This window comes from Tachyglossus aculeatus, chromosome 7, assembly GCF_015852505.1.
Source record: "Tachyglossus aculeatus isolate mTacAcu1 chromosome 7, mTacAcu1.pri, whole genome shotgun sequence".
Classification (NCBI taxonomy): Eukaryota; Metazoa; Chordata; class Mammalia; order Monotremata; family Tachyglossidae; genus Tachyglossus; species Tachyglossus aculeatus.
Genome location: NC_052072.1, coordinates 22,538,215 through 22,560,030, shown reverse-complemented (window position 1 = coordinate 22,560,030; position 21,816 = coordinate 22,538,215). Strand labels below are relative to the sequence as shown.

Genomic DNA, 21,816 nt, shown 5'->3' with positions numbered 1-21,816 from the left:
CTCCGAGCCAGCTCAGTGGAAGGCAGCACTCAACTCTATGACACATTCGGGATCCAGCTGAGTCATCAGTTTACTCTTCCCTACAAACACAACTTCTGGTTTGACCTCTGCAAACTCTATCCATCTACTTTAGTCTTCCAGTAACCCGGTTCATCCCCGGGCCCCCTGCAACCGCCACCCGAACCACAGCCCAATTCTGGCCACATCCTTTCTCTGATTCAGTGTTACACAAACTCCAGACTCTGGTGCCTCAGGAAAGTACTTTGATTTTTGACCCTACTGGGGTCAAAGAGGGGGTGGAGGAGGAGACAATGGGCAGCCTACACATTGAAGGAGGGGAAATTCTGGACCCCAGGCAGGGAAGGGGGATAGGAGACCCAGCCAGAGTGGAATAGAGTTCAAGACAGGGGAGTAATTTTTTTCCCCATTCTCGCATGTGTTGTTTTTGCTTTTAATGAAATAACACAATCCTCTGTAATCACTGGGGCATGTGGTTTCTGGCAGTAAGCAGAGATGTAGCAAGATTTTCTCTGATGGCTGCTTCGATAAACAGCAGAAACATCAAGCTCCGAGCACAGAGGCTGGGAAAGTGGTAACGTAATGACTTTCTGAGGGAGTTATCATTACACCCAGGTGCTGGGAATCTCATCTTCATCACTGTATATTAGCATTTCTTGGAAGGAGGCAGGAAGGAAAGGGAAGAGTGGAGAAAGAGAAAGGGAGAGAAAAAAAGGGGAAAGAAGGAGAAGGGAAAAGATGGACTTTAAGCTCTGGGAAGGACAGGGACTGTGTCTGACCTGATTATCATTTAACTACCCCAGTGCTTAGTACAGTCTTGGCATATAGTAAGCACTCAACAAACACCACTGAAAGTGGAGGAGTGGAAGAAGAGAGGAAGGAAGACAGGAACAACAAATAGATGAAGAGGAAAAAGAGAGGGGGCAGAAAAAGAAAGAGAGGGTGAGGAGAAAGAGAAAAAAGGTGAGGGAGAGTGGAGGGAAGAGAGGGGAAAGGGGAAGAGATGGAGAAAAGGAAGAGGATAGGGAAGAGGGAGAGTGATGGGGAGAGAAACAGGATGAGGGAGAGGGGAAGAGAAGAGAGTGGGAAGGAGAAGGGAAGGGGGACTCTCAGAGATGTTGGTAAATCCCCTTTGTGGGAAGAACCGGAGAGACTTCCAGAACATCTAGAAGTTCTTGAGATGCATCTTTCACCTAAAGTGCAAGAGCCTCAGGCAAACACGGAGGTGATGTTTAATCCTGCACGCCTCCTAGTTTTGCTTGAATTTCTTTGAAATTGGAGAGGTGAAAAGGAACAAGGAGAAGTGAGGAGGGAGTTGGGAGGGAGGGGGAGGGAGGGAGAGGGAGAGAGAGAGTGAGAGAGCGAGAGAGCGAGAGAGAGCGAGAGAGAGAAACAACCATCACAGAAACGTAGAATATATAATTTGGCAAAACACAAATTACTGCCTCTCCCCCTCCTCTGCACCCCTCCCAACCTTCCATTTTTGTTTGATTATTATCTGAGCAACAGAGAATGCCAGCAGGTGTTGCTGGCAGCTGTTTAATGACGGTGTCAAGGATGTCTTTCAGGAAGGTAGGAAGGGAGGCAGGCAAAGAGGCAGCCATGGGGAAAATGGAAGAGAGAGGAGGAGAAGGAGGAAGCAAAGCCACACCTTCAAGAGTAAGACACAAATCGCTGAGGGCCAAGAGGGTGCACAAAGCCTAGAAATTTGCTTTTAATACAGACCTGCCTGAGGGCAGTGAAAGGGACTGGTTGACCTTTATAGGTCCCTCCAGTTCAAGGATTCTTTAACTTGGATTCTGGTCTCAAAACTGGTGGATGACTTTAAGCAAGAGATTTACCTCATCTCTAAAATGGGGATTAAGACTGTGAGCCCCACATGGGACAACCTCATAATCTTGTATCTATCCCAGGGCTTAGAACAGTGCTTGGCACATAGTAAGTACTTAACCAATACCATCATTATTATTATTATCTCAGGGCTCCAACTTCCACCTCTAAAGCCTTTTCCATCTCAGGGTCGTCACATACCAAATGGAAGGAATCGAGAGCACAGTGGGTGAACCCAAAGGGATGCCCCAGAGAGCATCAATTCTGCACTGAGGAAGGGGTGGTGGGAAGGGAGGAGGAAGAAGAAGAAACCCCTTGTGCCTCCTGACAGTATTTGTGGGTGATCAATGGCAGTTTGTGGGGAGAGGAAGGATATGAAGGCAGAGTCCCTTCCCCTCTAGGAGCTGGATGGAGTAAAATCAGCCAGGAAAATCAGTCTTTAAGAGTCATCTGGCACCAGTTGAATCCGATCCTGATTAATTGGGCCTCATGCTTTCCCACTTGAGGTGCTTCCCGCAATAGAACCAGTAGATAGCTAGACTAATTCACTGTGGACAGGGAATGTGGCTACCAACTTTGTTGTTCTGTACTCGCCCAAGCACTTAATATAGTACTCTGCACACAGTAAACAGTCAACAAATAACACTGATGATGAGCGGTTCCAAGGGGTCCTCCATGCCGGTACAATGCCCCATGAGGATGACTTCCTAAGGATCTACCATGGAGAAGTTTACCCTATGTGTAATTCTATTCAAATCCCATATAGACAAAAACAATAATAATAATAATTGCAGCATTTTTAAGGTGCTTATTTTGTGCCCAAAACTGTACTAAGTAATGAGGGAGGTACAAGAGATTCAGGTAAAATGCCCCATCCCTGTCTCACAGGAGGCTCACATTCTAAAGAGGGAGATGTGGTATTTCATTCCACTTCACAGATGAGGAAACTGAGGCTCAGAGCAGTTAAGCAGCTACCCCAAGGTCACCCAGATGACAAGTGCGAGATCTGGGATTAGAACTCAGGTCCGCTTACTCCCAGTCCCGTGTCCTTTCCACTTGGCCACACTGCCTCTCCAAAGGTATCAGTCTAGACACAACCTGAAGCCAAACCTCCTTCCGTGAGAGGGAATCAGGATCTGTGATGCAGAGAGATGTCCCCTCTCTCTCTCAACAAGCTGCGAATTCCCTCACCGCTGTCCACAGGGGACAGAGATATTACTCCAGTAAAGCCTAATCTGCTTTCCTAGCAATTATTCCTCCATCCACTGGTGAAGCCAATCCCCTGGAATGCCAAGCAGGCTATCTGCCAGGCGATCTTAGCAGATGTGGCTGTTTCTGAAGCCCCTCCCTCTCCTCTCCCATGCCATCCAGGCAGGAGCTATTTTTAACCTGTCCTGTCTCCCCTCCCATGCATGGAGGTGACAGGTCCTCAGGCTGGTCTTTGAGCAAGTTATTTCCAGATGCCCCAGATAACAGAAAAGCCATTTGGGGAAATCGTAATGCTTCACAATGAGAAGCAGGATGGCTTAGTGGAAAGAGTATGGGCTTGGGAATCAGAGAACATGGGTTCTAATTCCAGTTCTGCCACTTGTCTGCTGTGTGACCTTGGGCAAGCCACTTAACTTCTCTTTGCCTCAGTTACCTCATCGGTAAAATGCAGATTAAAACTGTGAGCCCCACATGGTTATCAGGTAACCTGATTACCTTGTATCTACCCCAGCACTTAGAACAGTGCTTGGCATATAGTAAGTGTTTAACAAATACCATAATAATAATAAAATGGAAGTAGAGATGCCTGTTGGATGGTTGAGGAAGATGGAAAGTGGAGAGAAAGAAATAAGCCAGTTGAAAATGAGGCCTCTGGGCTGTCACCCCTCAAAGGAGGAGGAAGAGGGTGGGCAGAAGAGCAGCAGTATTTGGGGCAAAGACATCCCACACCCTTCCATTCTCTTCCCTCCCTGGCAGAGACCAGCAGCGTCCAAGCAGAACAGTCAGCCCTGGGGAGATGTCCAAAGGACTTTACATGACCCAGAACAATCAACTGGACTCTGGAGGCAATACTACCTGCTTGCAGGGGCTTCTGTACTTTGGGTGGGGAAGGAAGGGGGAGAGAGGGTGTTTGTGTGGGTTCTAATTCCTGGCCCTGCCAATTGTCTGCTGTGTGACCTTGGGTGAGTCACTTAACTTCTCTGTGTCTGTTACTTCACCTGTAAAAGGAGGATTAAGACTGTGAGCCCCATGTGGGACATGGACTATGTCCAACCTGATTAGTTGTTTCTGCCCCAGTGCTTAGTAAAGTGTCTGGTACAAAGTAAACACAACAAATACCATAAAAAAAAGATATTCAAGAAGGGAGGCACATGGGAGCCATGGACCCTGCTGGAGAGTCTTGTTTGCAGATTGCTTTCAAATTTGCCTATCCTTTTTAGACTTGAAAGATAATTACCCAGTGAATGGGGACCAGATGCTACCCCACCTCTAATGAGGAATGAAGCAGAAACTGGGTCAAGCAGAAGCAAGAGGGACTTAGGTTAGACATTAGATGAGAAACAATTGCTAACTTGAGGACTACAAGATGATCAGGTTGGACACAGGCATGTTCCACACAGGGCTCACAGATTCTGGGCTCATACCAGTCAGAGAAGTAGCATGGCTCAGTGGAAACAGCACGGGCTTTGGAGTCAGAGGTCATGGGTTCAAATCCCTGCTGTGCCAATTGTCAGCTGTATGACTTTGGGCAAGTCACTTAACTTCTCTGTGCCTCAGTTAGCTCATCTGTAAAATGGGGATTAATCAATCAATCGTATTTATTGAGCACTTACTGTGTGCAGAGCACTGTACTGAGCACTTGGGAAGTACAAATTGGCAACATAAAACTAAGATTAAGACTGTGAGCCCCTCTGGGACAACCTGATAACCTTGTAACCTCCCCAGCGCTTAGAACAGTGCTTTGCACATAGTAAGTGCTTGATAAATGCTATTATTATTAATATTTAACCCTCATTTTACAGATAGGTTAACTAAGATATAGAGAAGTTAAGTGACTTGCCCAAGGTCACACAGCAGATGAGTGGCTGAGCTGGGATTAGAACCAGGTCCTCTGGCTTCCAGGCCCGGGCTGTGGGTGCATAGGGAGTGGGTAGGGGGTGCTCAAATGTGGTCTAAAGGGGAACAAATCAACACCCAACCACGCCACTGGCCATCAGTAGGGCTTCTCCGAGGCTAAATCAGCAGGGGAACTGAGTGAGTTTGACCAGATGGAAGCCCCTTTCTGTCCTTTTTCTACCAAAGTCCTCCTCGGGGGCGTTCAGATGATATACCCTATTCAGGCTGGGAAGGGGATGGGAGCTACCTCCCCACCTTAAGGGAAATGCAACAAACAAATGGCACCTAATTGCCTTTGTGTGTAGCTGCGAGAGAGAATGTGCTTGGAATACATTCACTCAGACACACCTGTCAGGGTTTGCGGATACAAGCCTCTGCTCCCTTCTCCCTCCCCCACTAAACACACCACTCTTCCTGGCCCCTCCCTGGACATTCCTTCAGAGGGAGCTGTATGAGATGGGCAGGCCGTCTGAGGGCCGAAGGACAAGTCCCTGACCGGTGGAGGGGGTTAGTGCAGAGAAGGGCAAGCTGATGGTTAGAATAGCAGAATTGTTCACATTCGTCGTGGGGGTGTGATTGGAATTGTGTTTGTGTGTCTGTTTGTGGTGCACGTGCTACTTTTGTTCCAGTAGAGTTTGGAAAACGTAGTAGTAACAACCATAATTGAGGTGTATGTTAAGTGTTTCGTTGTCCCGGAGCCAGGAGTCGGGGGAGCGAGGTGCAGGGCTATAACCGAGTGGGTAGAGCATGGGCCTCATAGTCACAATGAGTGTTCTAATCCCACATTCACCTCTCTTCTGCTGTGTGACCTTGGGCAAGTCACTTTACTTCTCTGAAGCAGCATGGCTCAGTGGCAAGAGCATGGGCTTGGGAGTCAGAGGACTCGGGTTCTAATCCCGGCTCCGCCACTTGTCTGCTGTGTGACCTGGGGCAAACCACTTAACTTCTTTCTCTGTGCCTCTGTTACCTCATCTGCAAAATGGGGATTAAGCCTGTAAGCCCCACATGGGACAACCTGATTACCTTGTATCTACTGGAACATAGTAAGCACTTAACAAATACTGTCATTATTATTATTATTATTACTATGTGCTCTTTACTGGGATAGATACAAGATCACCAAGTTGGACACAGTCCCTGTCCAACGTGGAACTCCCAGTCTAAGTGGGCGGAAGTATGGACAGTTCATCCTGTTGCCATTTGGCAGATGAATTAGAAACATAACTTAGATAGAACTCAGTTAATTTCAGAGGAACCTAATGAAGACAGTGGGAAGGGCAGAAGGGACCAGAAGCTACGAGTTTCCTCTGAGCCTCAGTTTCTGCAGTGGCCTAACAGGGATGGCCCCGCTTACCTTCCAGAGAAGTGGCACAGGTTATTGTGAAGGCAGGTGATGTGGGCATCGCCTTCAGAAGGTAAGCTGTTAGTCACTCTGGCAGAGGGCAAAGTAAGGTGCAAAGTGACAGGGATTTGCCCAAAGTCACCAAGAACTGATGATGAAGGTATTTGGTAGGCACTTACTATGTGTCAAACACTGTTCTAAGCACCGGGGGTTATCAGGTTGTCCCATGTTGGGCTCAAAGTCTTCATCCCCATTTTACAGATGAGGGAACTGAGACACAGAGAAGTGAAGTGAATTGCCCACAGTCACACAGCTGACAAGTGGCAGAGCCTGTATTAGAACCCATGACCTCTGACTCCCAAGCCCATGCTCTTTCCACTGAGCCGCACTGCTTTTCTAAATAACAATAATAGTGATGGTATTTGTTAATCGCTTACTATGTGCACTGTTCTAAGTGCTGGGGTAGATATAAGGTATTCAGGATGGCCCACGTGGGGCTCACAGTCTTAGTCCCCATTTTACAGATGAGGTAACTGAGGCACAGAGAAGTTAAGTGATTTGACCAAAGTCACACAGCTGACAAATGGCAGAATCAGGATTCAAACCCATGACCTCTGGCTCCCAAGCCTGTGCTCTTTCCACTAAGCCATGCTGCTTCTCTGTAGTGAAACTAAGAAGAAGACCCAGACATCCTGACTCCCAGTTCCGGCCACCTGCCCCCTCCAGGATTTCCCAACCTTGTATCAGTCAGGGGACCATCATGACCAAAGCTATTTTTGCAGCATCTCCCCCTGACTGCAGTCCCCTGAGCTCACCCTGGCCCCACCTCCACCCCCACAAAGTCATTTGGAAATCGGGAATCCTGGGAGCTGTGGGGGTCTGATGGGGACCACCATCTCTGCAGCTCAGATTGGGGATGTATCTGGAGAGAAATGCATATCCATTTTCACCCTACAGATGATGGGCAAAAGAGAACCCACTTGGTAGCCCAGCTGCTTTTAATGAACTGATCTCAGGGAAGGGCAGGGGGAGGGATTTCTACCTAAAGTCACCAGGGTGCTTTGTGCCAACTGACTTATATGTTTTAACCAACGCTCAGGCTGACAAGCCCAGAGCCTGCAGGCAGGTTTATGAGATTAAAGCCCAGTGCAAGATAAATAATTTAGCAGCTTACTGCAAAAAACCACACATGCTGTAAAATAACTACTATCTCCGGCAGTTTGATGTGTACATACATTTTAAATGCATATCACTTTCATCTGCATGTTTCCATTTGATTCAGGGGAGGGGGAACTAAATAAGGAGAAGAAAAAGAACAACTAATCCGACCCCTCCCCTCTGTAAGACTACTAAAATGAGTCTAATGATGGAGGCAGCCTAGATTCAATCCACTTACTAATTATTCCGGGCTTGTCTGACTCCTTCTTTTGTGCTGTTTTTTTTCCTCCTTTTCTTTTTGCTTCTGTTGGGGGCGGGGGGGGGGGAGGGGTGTGTGTGTGTGCACGCGCACACAAGTAGACAGAATCTGAAATCTGTGCTCAGCCAATTATTCATTCAGAATTCGGTTTTCCCTCAATGAGGGGCCCCTTTACGCAGCAGAGCTGGCTTGGGTACAGTTGCCTCTAGCATCACGTTCTTCTTGCCCAAGGGAATCGGTGAAATACCAAAGACACATACATAGCACATCTGCCACCTACCTAGATGTGACTCTTCATCTCATCCATTTGGGAGATCTGGTCTGGGTGGGGATGGGGCAAGCAGGTTGGGAGCAGGGCGGGGGGCGGGAGGTGGTATATGGAATAGGGAGCAGGTGTCAAAGTGGCTGGAGCAGGGGGACCCCTCCAATCGATCAATCATTCATATTTATTGAATGCTGTGTGCAGAACACTGGACTAAGCACTTGGGAGAATACCATATTACAGAGTTGGTAGGCTTATCTGCCCCAAGACTGGGGTATTAGAGATTTCTGCAAGTCCAGAGGGCCACTGCTTCAAGAGGAGGAATTCCCTTCTCTTCCTTCCATAAATAAATCTTGGAAGACCAGTCCTTCTCTGGCAACTCCAAGCTTCTCCAAGTTCCTCTCCTTCTCCAATTCCAGTCAGTCTCTTCTCTTTGCACGGCCCTCCTGGCATCACGTCTCAGCTCATCACAGGTTCCGTGACCTCGGGGCTTTTCTGGTACCTTCCTACCTCCACTCTGAGGTCTGGCATGACCAGGACGACTGTGGTTTATCTCCTGTTGTTTATGACCCGGGACAGCCAGCCGGCAAAGAGCTCCCCAAAGGCTAACAAATGCAGACATCTGCCATTCCACAGTGCTCTTTCCAGAAATGAAAACGACAGTCATAAAAGGAGAGGGGGAATGGACTATCCATCATAAAAAGCATAATGGACTAATGCTAATATAGAGACTGGCGGCAGCCCACTGGTATCTGCTCTGCACAGCAATAAAGATTGGGGAGACACTGAGTGGATGGATCATCTCTTCTCTGCCTCGGGGCTTTGACTTTCCCAGGGGTGACCAAACTCTGGGTTGGCCAAATCACACAAGTTCCAGCTGCTCCCAGAAGAAAAAAGATCCAAGTCCAAGCTAAGTCAGATGAATACTCCTCCTTCTCTTCTTACTACTATGACTACTGCTACTAACAATAACAACAACAACTCTGGTATTTGTTAAGCATTCATAATATGCCTGATGAATACTACTAAGAAGAAGAATAGTAATAAGAGTGGTATTTGTTAAGCATTCAGTATGTACTAAGCACCAAGGTAAATGCAATAGTAGCAGAGCAGATGCAGACCCTGTCCCACATCAGGCTCATGGTCTCGGGGGGAGGGAAATCAGGTATTTAATCCCCATTCAATAGATGAGGAAAGTGAGGCACAAGGAAGTGAGGTGACTTGCCCACCAGGCAAGTGGTGGAGGCAGGATTAGAACCTGACTCTCAATCCTGGGCTCTTTCTGCTAGGACATGCATAAACTACTTGGGGGTGGGAGGGGCATTGTCTTTTGGCTTTATCTCACTGCTGGATGGTCTGACCTTGTGTTGACACAAGTATTATTTTTATTATATGTTTTAAGTGCATACTATGTGTAGAACACTTTACTAAGCTCTGCATTAGACACAAGTCAATCAGGTAGGTCACAGTTACTGTTTCCACATGGGGCTCAACAGTCTAAGTAGTCTAATTCCCATTTTGCAGATTAGGAAACTGAGGCACAGAGAAGTTAAGTGACTTGTCCAAAGTCAAGCAGCAAGTATCTCCTTGTCCTCTTCCAATCTGGCTTCCACCCACTTCACTCCAAGGTAATTGCCCTCTCTAAGGTCAACAATGACCTCCCTCTTGCCAAATCCAACAACCTCTACTCCATCCTCATCATCCTTGACTTCTCAGCTGCCTTCAGTTCTGTAGACCACCCCCTTCACCTTGAAGCATTATCTAACCTTGGCTTCACTGACAGTTTCCTCTCCTGATTCTCCTCTTATCTTGTATTGTACTCAGCATATAGTAAACACTCAATAAATACCATTGATTGGTTGATTATTTCTCTGGCTGTTCATTCTCAGTCTCTTTCATGGGCTCCTCCTCTGTCTCCCATCCCCTAACTATGGGAGTCCCTTAAGGCTCAGTTCTGGGGCCCCCTTTTATTCTCTATTTACAGTTCTCCCCTGGAGAACTAATTTGTTCCCATGGTGTTAACTATCACCTCTATGTGGAAGATTTCCAAATCTACCTCTCCAGCCCTTCTACTTGGATGTCCCAGTGTCACTTCAAACATCATAAGTCCAAAACAGAACTCCTCACTTTCCCACCCAAACACTGTTCTTCCCCTGGCTTTCCCATCTCTGCAGACAGCACCATCAACCTCTCTGTCTCAAAAGCCCATAACCTGGGCATTATCCTCAACTCATCTCTCTCATTTAACACACATAGTCAGTATCAACGAATTCTGTTGGTTCTACCCTCACATCACTACTAAAATCGGCCTTTCTTTTCCATTAAACTGATACGGCACTGAAACAAACACTTATCCTATTCAATCTTGATTACTGTAACAGCCTCCTTGCTGACCTCCCTGCCTCCTGTCTCTCCCCACTCCAGTCTATACTTCACTCTGCTGCCCAGATATTGTTTCTGAAAAAAAAAGTTCAGTCCATGTCTCCCCACTCCTCAAGAGACTCTGCATCAAACAGAAACTCCTTCCCCTTGACTTTAAGGCTCTCAATCAGCTCACCCACTCTTATTCACCTCGTCGATTTCCTATTAAATCCCAGTCTGCACACTTCACTCCTCCAATGCCAACCTACTCACTGTACCTCGATCTTGGGTGTCTCACCCCCAACCCTTTGCCCACTTTGTCCTCTGGCCTGGAAATCCCTCTCCCTTCAGTTAACAATAAATCACCACTCTCCCCACCTTTAAAGACTCATTAAATCACATTTCCTCTAAGAAGCCTTCCCCTATTAAGCTCTCATTTCCCCAACTTCTTCTCACTTTGTCTGGCCCTAGCACTTGGATTTGTACCCTTTACAGTCTCTGGTCCTCTCAAGGTTGGTCACACCTGGAGCATTTCCAGTATTCTACCAGTCTTGAGGGAAGGAGAGTGAAGCAGAGGCATATCCACTCCATTCCTAGCTTGGGCATTGGCTAGCAAGTGGAAAACAATCTGTTTCAAGTCAAAAGTCACCTGTGCTGGGCAGCAGTAGCATGGGAGAGAGTAGAGGGTGGACACTCAAGTTTACTGCACAGAAGGAGGCAATGATAAACCACTTCCATATTTTTACCAAGAAAACTCTATGGATCCACTACCAGAACTATTGCAGATGGAGGTGGGGCATTCTGGGAGAGATGCGTCCATGGCGTCACTATGAGTAGGAGATGACAGTGTAAGACAAGACAGTCCCTAGACTGTAAGTTCTGTGTTGGCAGGGAGAATGTCTACCGATTCTGTTGTATTGTACTCCCCCAGTTTTGTATAGTGCTCTACACCCAGTAAACACTCAAAAAATAGCATTGATTGATTCAAAACTGGCAGAGCTGGGATTAGACCCCAGCTCCTCTGATTTCCAGGCACATGCTCTTTCCCTTGGGCCTTGCTGCTTCTCACTAGGCCACAATGCTTCCCATTGATTGATTGAGTCACAACAGCTGTGGCTGGGAGGGTATGGAGTGTTCGTGCATTATCTAGACATATCAGTGGATGCAGATACATGTGAGGAGATCATAAATTTACGTTTCTATGTACATGCATACTTGTGTGTGTTTTGAGCCCTTTTTCCCCCCAACTTTGAAGAGGTAGGGTGAGTGGAAAAAGTCCACTCTTAGTCCCAGCAGCCACCTGGACAACTTTTGGGTGGTGTCTGGGGCACAGCAGAGGTGGAGAAGGAATGTTTTCAAAAACCTCCCCCCCCCACTTACACTTTCTTAGTTAGCCTAAGAATGTACTTTTCTGCACCTCTCCCATTGTTGTGGACTGAGGCCTGTTTTCAAGAGCTCCTACTGTGCACTTACCATCTGCCATTAACAGAGGTGCCACCATGTAATTGCTCTGTGATCCTCTCAGGAAAAAAAAAGTGTAAGACAGTGTGTGTGTGTGTGTGTGTGTGTGTGTGTCTGTGTGTGTGCGTCTCTGTGTGTGCACGTGTGTGTGTGTGTGTGTGTGTGTGTGTGTATCTTACTTATCCACTCGTTAGGCAGTGAAAAAGCCTTATTGATCCTCGGATGTGAGTCGACCCTCGAACTGGGCTCTGTTTCTCTTCTCCCTCCCTCAACCCTAGAATGTTCAGTTTGCGCAGGAAGTGCTGGAGCCTTGGGGACAGAGCAGAGAATCTGGGTAATCCCAGAGCTTGGCAGCTGGAATCTGTCCTTACCGCAGGTTTCAGAGTGAGAGCCTCATTTCTTTATTCTCAGGGGTCCTGGATGGGAAACCCGAATGGAAAAAATAACATGGGAAATGATAAAGCTTGCTAAAAAGAATGTCCTGAGGGGAATCCTGGAGTCCACTCCTTCTACTTCACATTGCCCTAACTCTGGTACTGCTTCTTAGGTGAGGGGTCCAGGCCCCTGAGGCATATATAGTTGGGGGTGGGGAGGCCTTCCTTATTTGGGAACATTCAAATGACCTGGCTCCTTGGCCAGCCCAAGGGTGAGTCTCCCTGGGTGCCAGAAGCAGGAATGATGTCAACATTACCGCATTGTCAGGCATTTTGGCTTACCTCAGCCCGGGTTCCCTGCCTGGTGCTGCTGCTGATTCAGGAGCTGTGATCCCTGGGAGATACCTGCAGGCCCAGCAGGAGCAGGCTACCTACCGCCTGACACCTTGTCTGCCTGCCTGCCTGCCCAGCTATGAGGGATAGGCTCAGTCTGTCTGAGTTCTGAGCTCAGTCCCCCATCAGCCCCAGCTTCTGGGTCCCTGTGGACAGTGGCCTTAATAATAATAATAATAGTGATAATAATAATAATAATGGTATTTGTTAAGCTCTTACCATGTGCCAACCACTGTTCTAAAGTGCTGGGGTAGATACAAGCTATCAGGTTGGACACAGTCCCTGTCATACACGGGATCACAGTCTTAATCCCTATTTTACAGATGAGGTAACAGGCACAGAGAAGTGAAGTGTTTTGCCCAAGGTCACACAGCAGACATGTGGCAGAGTCGGGATTAGAACCCACATCCTCTGATTCCCAGTTCCATGTTCTTTCCACTAGACCATTCCTTCCTCTCTGGGCATATTTACTATTCTATTTGTCAGTGATGTACACCTAGCTTTACTTCTATTTATTCTGATGACTTGACACCTGACCACGTTTTGCTTTGTTGTCTGTCTCCCCCTTCTAGACTGTGAGCCCGTTGTTGGGTAGCGACCGTCTCTATATGTTGCCAACTTGTACTTCCCAAGTGCTTAGTACAGTGCTCTGCACACAGTAAGTGCTCAATAAATACGATTGAACGAATGAATGAATGGGCCACAAGACCCTCTTCTGAGGGTCAGTACTGGGGTCAGTATTTGGGACCTTGCAATGGAAGTACTCCCCCATGGTAGAGGTGGGGAGGTCTTAACTGACTCATGATTTCACAGGCTTGCTGCAAAGCAAACTGCTCCCAGTGCTCTCTTAAGGTGCTCCCCAGGGCAGGGAATAGGTGGGGGAGAAGGAGGAGGAAGCAGGATCCTCAACAGAACATTCTGTCAACATCTAAACACCCTGGAGGCTCCAGCAACAGCAAGAAAAAGGGGCTTGACAACAGCCTTTCAATTACATTAGTGTTAATCCATTCTCAACAAGGGGAGAAGTGGGCTCCTCTGGGACCAGCGATTGAAATTGGTACCCAACATACTAAAGCCACCTGGAGAGTCTGCCTGGGGAACAGCTCAGCAACACGGCACTGGTAGATGTGGGCTGAATCTACTTTCCAGCTAAACAGTACAACCTGCCCCATTCCCAAGCCATGAAGGGGAATTTCCTCTTCCACTCAGTGACAGGACAGCCACTGCCAAGTCTTGGGATGGCGGGGAATAATGGGAAGCTGCTTGACTATGGAGAGGAGTAAGGGAGAGAGGCTAAGGTTAGGCAACAGGAGGGAATTAGGTTAGACCCAGTGGTCTCAAAGGCTTGCAATACTATGACTCCCTCATAATCCACATCACCAAAAATTCATCTAATAATAGTGGCATTTGTTTAGCACACACTATGTGCCGAGTGCTGGGGCAGATATGAGATAATCAGACCAGAGACAGTCCCAGTCTCGGGGGAGGCATTTAATCCCCATTTTTACAGATGAGGTAACAGGCAGAGAAAGCTTCACAACAGGTCACACCACAGGCAAGTGGTTAAGCTGGGACTATGACCCAGGCCTCCTGACTCTTTTTGCCATCTGACTCTCTCTGTCCATGTGGGAAAGGGACAGTGTCTGATACTATTATCCTATATTCACCTCAGTGCTTAGAGCAGTGCTTGGCACATAGTAAGTTCTTAACAAAGACCACAATTCTTACTATTATTATCATGTGAGCCCATTGTTGGATAGGGATTGTCTCTATCTGTTGCCGAATTGTACTTCCCAAGTGCTTAGTACAGTGTTCTGCACTCAATAAGCGCTCAGTAAATACTATTGAATGAATGAATAAATGAAGTCAAGGGTGTGAGAGCCTGAACAGGCGACTGAGGATGAATGAACTCTTTAAGAGCATGAGAGATTCCTGCTCCCAGGATGCCCATGGTATTGGGCAGCAAAGTCCCACCAGGGCAGCTCATCTCTCCTGTCTACGGTCAAGAACAAGCCCCGGATCAATATAGAAAGTAGAACTTCTCCTCATTACCTGTGACTCCCTGCTGTGGTCCTCGATCAGCAGAGCTCCGAGGATGTCAATTTATATGAAGAGAAAGACAAGCCGCAGCGCAGCACTTAGCTCAGGGTCCTATTAATAGCAACCCTAATTATATGGCTGAAGATTTAATTCATGGCAATGATTAGTGTCAAAATCAAAGGCATCAGGCATCAATATTGATGGAACTGCATAAGCCCCATAAACAGAGAGCAAGCAATCAGCTTCCTCATCCCAGCAGTGGGCTGCTGTTAACGGTGGCATTAATGGTTTCCAATCTTCCCAGATCCAAAATGATGCCATTCCCGAAGACCCCAGTGTCCAATGGGGAATGCAACAGGCACCAGCCAGAAGACAGGGTTGTGATATAGGGGAGTTCTCCCCCTTTTAGACTGTGAGCCTACTGTTTGGGTAGGGACTGTCTCTATATGTTGCCAACTTGTACTTCCCAAGTGCTTAGTACAGTGCTCTGCACACAGTAAGCGCTCAATAAATACGATTGATTGATTGATTGATTGATTGAGTCAGTTAGAAGCAGCCCAAGGTATAAAGGGCCGCAGCTCTAGTGAATGGTGGGAGGATTGGCTTTTGGACCAGGCCAGGGAGGAGGTGGGATCCAAGAGGGGCTTCAGATAATAATAATGACCAGGCACAAGACTTCTCTTAGCAAATGGATCCAAGTCTTACTGCATGTCTGGCGGAGCTGGGTATAAAAGCAGGAGACCTGAAGACTGGCCCCAAGTGCCATCCTCAAGACCCGGACACAATTTGAGCAAAGCAATTCTTCCCAGAAGTTGATCTTTCTGATTCTCGGCCTTGTTATCTGTTCTGGTTCATCTCTGTTAATCACCCTTCAGGTAAGTGGTGTGGGAGAGGCCCTCACAGACCCTCCCACAGGCCTTCAGGGGAGGCTGGGGGAGCAAATGGGGACCTATGGGAGGGATGAGAGCAAGGCTGGGAGTTCCCCCTGCCCCCTGCCCCTCTGGGAATGGAAGTGACAGGGCCCTGGTGAGGTGGTTGGCAGGGCCCTTTGCCTTCAGCTACCATGCTGTACATGGATTAGCTAAGGCAGAGGTCGCCAGACCCCGTGGGAGGCAGCCAGAACCTGGCAGAGACCGTGAGGACAGGAGAGATAACAGGTGAGAGGTTCTACTGGTAGAATGATGCGATGGGAATCCAGAGGCTGGGAGATGGAACATAGGCTCCTGGAAGTCTGGGCCCTATCAAGTACCCTCCACTGGGGTCTGAGGTTCCATGAGAGCCCCATCCATCCTGTCTGCTGATAAGCCTGGACCAGACACCAGGAACCACTAACTTGAACTTCCTGACATGCACAATGCCCTAGTCCAGCGGGATTAGATCGGTTTAGCTCAAGGGTCCCGGCCCTTTAAATCTGTCTTCCTATGATTAAGACCTGGGGGGGGTTGGCTTTTCCTGAAGCAAAACTCTATGAACGTGCAAGTGGCCATGTAGGCTGAGTGGACACAAGGCAGGGTCAGAGGAAGTGGTGTTCTCTGAATGCTTGGGAAGAGGCCCTGGGCCTGGTCTTGGTCTTTCAGGACTCTAGGCCCTCCCTGTGTACTCTCAGCCCAGGGCTCTCTATAGCAAGGGAGGCTGTGATGCTCCCATGAGCTGTGGCCGCTGAGCTTGGCAAAGCCCATGTCTCAGTTTCCCCATTCTCCTATTGAGGAGAAGAACATGGGGACAACCTGTCTGAGGGAATTCTCTTGGCCGGTTCCTCAGGGACTCAGTCTTGAGAGGAGCTGGGGTACGAGTGGGCCATTCTGTGGTACCTGCCCCTCTCCCTCTTGTACCCAGCCTCCTTCCCACAGCTGACCATGCCAAGGAGAAATTATTCATCATTCCCCACTGCTTCCTTGTCTCCTACACCTGTCATGGCCAACCCACAGGAACAAACTGCAAACCAGACTACCTTTGTGCCACCCCTGCCCTCTGCCACTCAGTCCTAGCATTTCCCAGCTATCAGATGCTCAGCTCTCCCGGCCCAAGAGACCTATAAAACAACAAAACAAACAGTGCTCCCACCAGCAGGAATCTGGGAATTGGGCCAAACTCATTACCAAGGATGCAATGGAGAGCTCCCCTGGTCTTCTTCCCATTCCTGCCAGCAACCCAGGATTGGTAAGGCGAGAAGGGCTGAACAGAGGCAAATGCCCCAGTCCCAGGGAGAAGCTGGCACCTGGGCCAGTCAAAGGGTAGCTGTGAAATCCTGAAGAAGCTAACCGGGAGCCCTTCACATTTAGAGGAGCCGAAGGGGTCACACAGAGAGATGGATGAATCACTTCCACTCAGAGAAACATGTGACTATTGTCAATATGGTTGGAGGAGACAGCACACTGCTTCTCAGCTCCTCCACCAGCTCAGCCTTCCTTCCTTCCTTCCTTCCTCCCTTTCTTCCTGAAGTCCCTCCCCAGCCCCGGGGAGCAACCTGCCCAAGGGGCCAAGCTAAAGGCTGAGTATCCAGGGAGTGGCAAGTAAAGCCGGCATGTAAGTCTGCATTCCACCAGCTGCCATGAGCATCCGGTGACTTTGCACAGGATCCAGTATCTATCTCCAAACCTCTGTGAAATGGGAGGGTGGGACTAACCCAGCCTCCTTCACCGGGGCCACGTGGCGAGCGATGACATAAACAGGCTCAAAGGCCAGGGAGATAGAAAAGTGATCGCAAAATCATAAGCAGTAAAGTCTGAGACCTGGGGATTTGAAAACCCCAGGCTCAAGTGATTAATTCTCTCCAGTGCATAAGCTAGTTTTCCCAGATTTGCTCAGTAAATTGTTGGTGAGATTACAAAGAGCAGCATAATAGGATTGTGATGTCATTGTTTCCTGAACGCCAAAGACCGGAGGGAGGCCTCCTGTGGGTCTGCTCCTTGGGGAGATGCAGAGAAAAGATTCCTAAGGAATTTCACAGGCAGGAATCAGGGCCCTGCTGAGCTAATAGGAAGAGGACAAGGTCAGAAATAGGCGCCCTTCCCTCAAAACTTTCCACAGGGAAAACAAAGCCCTCGAGAGCATCCCCACGGACCTCAGAGGAATTCAGACTGACTGACTCAGAAACCCATGATAATAATAATGATGGTGATGGGATTTACCAAGCACTTACTTCCTATGTGCCAAGGACAATGCTAAGCATTGGGGTAGATTCAAGACAATCAGATCAGGCATAGTCCTGGCCCCACATGGGATCCAGGGCCTAAGAGGGAGGGAGAGAAAGGATTTTATCCCCGTTTTACAGATGAGGAAATTGAGGCTCAAGGAGGTTAAGTGATTTGCCCAAAGTCATCCAGCACAAAGTGGCAAACCCAGGTCTCCTGACTCCCTGTCTGTAGACTATGCAGAATCAAAGGAACCAGAAGTCTGGAAGGGCCTCCACGATGAGTGAACTACTCTCTCATCCCATAAAGCCACCCCAAGACCAGGGCTGGCTCTCTAGACACAAAAGGCCTATGAAATCACAGAACTGATTTGTTGATTCATTCAATCGTATTTATTGAGCGCTTACTGTGTGCAGGGCACTGTTGATCTCTTCTGCTTTCAGTGACCACCAGCCCAGGATCTTCTTTTGTCCTGAAGTCCCTCCTTCTGTCTAACCTCAATACTTCCTGTTGAGATTAGGTGCATTTTCTTTCTCCTCAGGTGCAAGCTTCCGTAGGATTAGAGGACCACTGCCATACTCCCTCCAGTCTTCCCAGCTGAGAAATATCACCACCTAATGCTTCCATGGCCAGGAAAGAGACCAATAACCAGCACACCACACCTCTAGGTTACCTGGAGAAGGGAATCTGGGAGAGAGGGCTCAGGAACAATCTGCCTTTATAGAATCCTGGAGCCAAAAGGGACCTCAAAAATCAGGTGATTCAGCTTCCTGTCCCCAAACAAGTGAATTCAACACCATTCAGAGCAGATGAGTGTCTACCTTGACTTGGAAGATCTCTAGGGATACAGAATTCACAACCTTTGTCTGCTTTTCCAATCCTCTTGACTGTCAGGAATTTCCTCCCTGTGTCCAATTGAACTCTCTCACTCCTAGATAAGCTTGTTAGTTCTCCTAAGGACATGGAGAACAGCTAGCCGTTTTCCTCCTCATGGTAATCCTTCATAAACTTGACAGCTCTTAGCCTTCGCCTCTCCACATTTAAACATTTCCCCCTTCCTAATTCCCACACTTTCTTGGCATCCTTGGATTGATCTTTTCCAGGGTTTCCACTCCCTCAGTTTCAGGTTACCAAGAACAGGTGAGGGAGAAGTGAGATGGACATACTTTGCACCAACTCTGTCTGTCCCATTTAGATTCCAATCCTAGAACACTCCAGTAAGACCCACAACACCCTTCTCCACAGCACAAAGTGAATGGTCTGTCCCTTCCACAGGGTTGGACCTGACCACCCATCTGCTAAGTGGGTATTTTCTGACATCTTGTTCTCCTGCTCCCATTTCCCTGTCCCCTGCCTCACTCCCTTCCCTCCCTTCTCCCGCTTCTGTTTTCTTTTCCTTATTTTTTCCTCTTGTGTTGAAAGAGTCATGGATTCTGGACAACAAAAGCATTTCCTGGGGACATACCAGAGCTTCCTGACAGGCTGTTTCTCTGGCTGAGGAAGCCAGGATTTGTCAGGGCAGTAGAGATCCCCGTGGCATGGAGAGGGAGGCTGGGACAGGGATGAGGGAGATCTGGGAGATTGGTGGGGAGGAGGAGGTGCTGAGGAGGGCCCCAGAGAGAATCCGGTCAGGGAGTGCCAAAAATAGATCAAACTCTGGCTGGCCACACCCCAACCACCCAGGCCCCATTCCAGCTTTAAATCTCCTTCTTCAACTCCAAATTCACCTGTCATCTAGGCAGCAGCCGGCAATCAGAGAACCTCCCTATCCTGGGGGAGAGCCTTATAAATTGGGGACGAGTTGGAACCAGGGTACAATTGGTGTGCTTATGATCACGTAAATCAGCAATAGCTCTGAACCATGTTGGCATAGAGGATTGTCCTGGGAAAGGGACCCGCTGACAGGAAGACCACCTGGAATTCCCTGCTGTGCAGACAGAAACAACTCTCTCTGTCTCTTGTTACTGGAGGCCACCCTATCATCACAACCCTTCAGTTAGCACTATTCTCTGCCCAGACCTGAGCAAACCTCATTGAGAGCAGAAGGCAGAGCAAGGCCCAACAGCCAGAGAAGCAGCGTGGCCTAGTGGAAAGAGTAGGGGCCTGAGAGTCAGAGGACCTGGGTTCTAATGCTGGCTCTGCCTCTTGTCTGCTGCGTGAATTCAGGCAAACCACTTTACATCTTGCCTCAGCTTCCTAATCCTTAAAGGGGGTTTGAATCCTACTCCCTCCTACTTAGACTGTGAGCCCCATGTGGGATGGGGACTGGGTCCAACCTGATTATCTTGTAATAATAATAATTGTGGTATTTGTTAAGTGCTTACTATGTGCCATGCACTGTACTGAGCACTGGGGTAGATACAAGCAAATCAGGTTGGACACAGTCCCTTTCACACATGAGGCTCACAGTCTCAATCCCCATTTTACAGTTTAAGTTACTGAAGCAGAGAGAAATGAAATGACTTGCCTAAGGTCACACAGCATACAAGTGGTAGAGCTGGGATTAGAACCCAGATCGTTCTGATACCCAGGTTCACGTCCTATCCACTAAACCACACTACTTCTTCCTATCCCAGTGCTTAGTACAGTGAATGGCACACAGTAAACACTTAGTAAATACCATTATCAATATTATTATTATTATTAGAAATTAAAAGTCCCTTAAAGAGGCATCTAAGCTAATCAAAGATCCAGTATCTCCAGGCAAGAGCGTGGCAAGTACAGTCACCTGCCAATTCACCTGGGTGAGGTGAGAAAGGGTTAAAGAGCAACCCTCATTACAGAAGAAATCAGACCTGGTTTATCAGGTTCCACAGGCCCACATCGGGGTCGGATTTATTCTCTCATCAACTCCAGCAGCTGAATGCCATCAGTCATCTACAACAGGCTTCCCTCCCGAATCAGGGGCAAGAGGGCTTGAGTGGTCATCGCAGAGAGAAGGGTAAGAAAGGGAGGTCATGTCCAGGCTGGCATGAAAGGCAGAGGCTAGGAAAGAGTCAGGGACCGGGAAGGATTCCATTGCTGAAATCTTCTTCTGGTTGGGTCAGGGATGGCTAGTCCACCCTGGCACCCAACACTTCCCTGAGAGTTCAAGCAGTCTGCTTCCCCTGCCCAGAGCCCACCATTCTAGTATGTGTCCCCCACCATGTTAGTGTCATCCTCGACTCATCTCCTTCACTCAACCCACAAGACATCTCTAGAATCTGTCTCTTCCTGGCCATCTGAACTTCAACAAGCACTGATCATATCCCACCTTGACCACCGCATTAACTTCCTTGCTGATCTCCCTGTCTCTCCTAACTCCAGTCCATACTTCACACTGCTGCCAGGATCAGTATTCTAAAAATCCATTCAGTCCATGTCCAGTGGTTGCCCATCTATGTCTGCATCAAAAGGAACTCCTTACTGTGAGAATTAAGGCACTCAATAAACTCTTCCTGTCCTTTCTCACCTCGCTGATCACCCAGCCTGCACACTTTACTCCTCTAATGCCAACCTACTCACTTTACTTCAATCTCATATATCTCGCGGCTATTCCCTTGCCCATGTCTTCTCTTTGGCCTGGAATTCCCTCCTCCTTCATATCCAACAGATCACCACCCTCCCCACCTTTGAAACCTCTTAAAACCACATCTCCTCCCAGATGCCTTCCCTCACTAACGCCTCATTTCCCCTACTTGCCCTCTCCTCTCAATCATATTTCTTGAGCATTTACTGTGAGCAGAGCACTGTACTAAATGCTTGGGAGAGTACAATAGAATAATGTAATGGACATATTCCCTGCCCACAATGAGCTTATAGTCTAGAGGGACTATATCCTTAGATCTGTACTTCATAAGTACTTTGATATTCACCCCACCTCTAGTCCCACAGCACACATCCATCTTCATTTTACTTTAAAGTCTGTCTCCCTTGTAGACTATAAGCTCCTTGTGGGCAGGGAACTAACTACTCTGTTGTATTGTACTTTCCCAAAAGCTTAGTACAGTGCTCAATAAATACCACTGATTGATTGATCAGGGTGGGTATCCTCACTGTGACCTCTTCCTTTCCCAAGGCTGGAGGGCATGTCTCCTTCT

The 21,816-nt window shown here is 48.1% G+C and overlaps 1 protein-coding gene across 1 annotated transcript in view; it reads right to left on the bottom strand.

Moving 5' to 3' along the window:
• The window catches only part of PLXNA2 (plexin A2), a 252,736-nt gene that overhangs the window by 189,104 nt on the left and 41,816 nt on the right, over window positions 1-21,816 (bottom strand). The window lies entirely within an intron of this gene.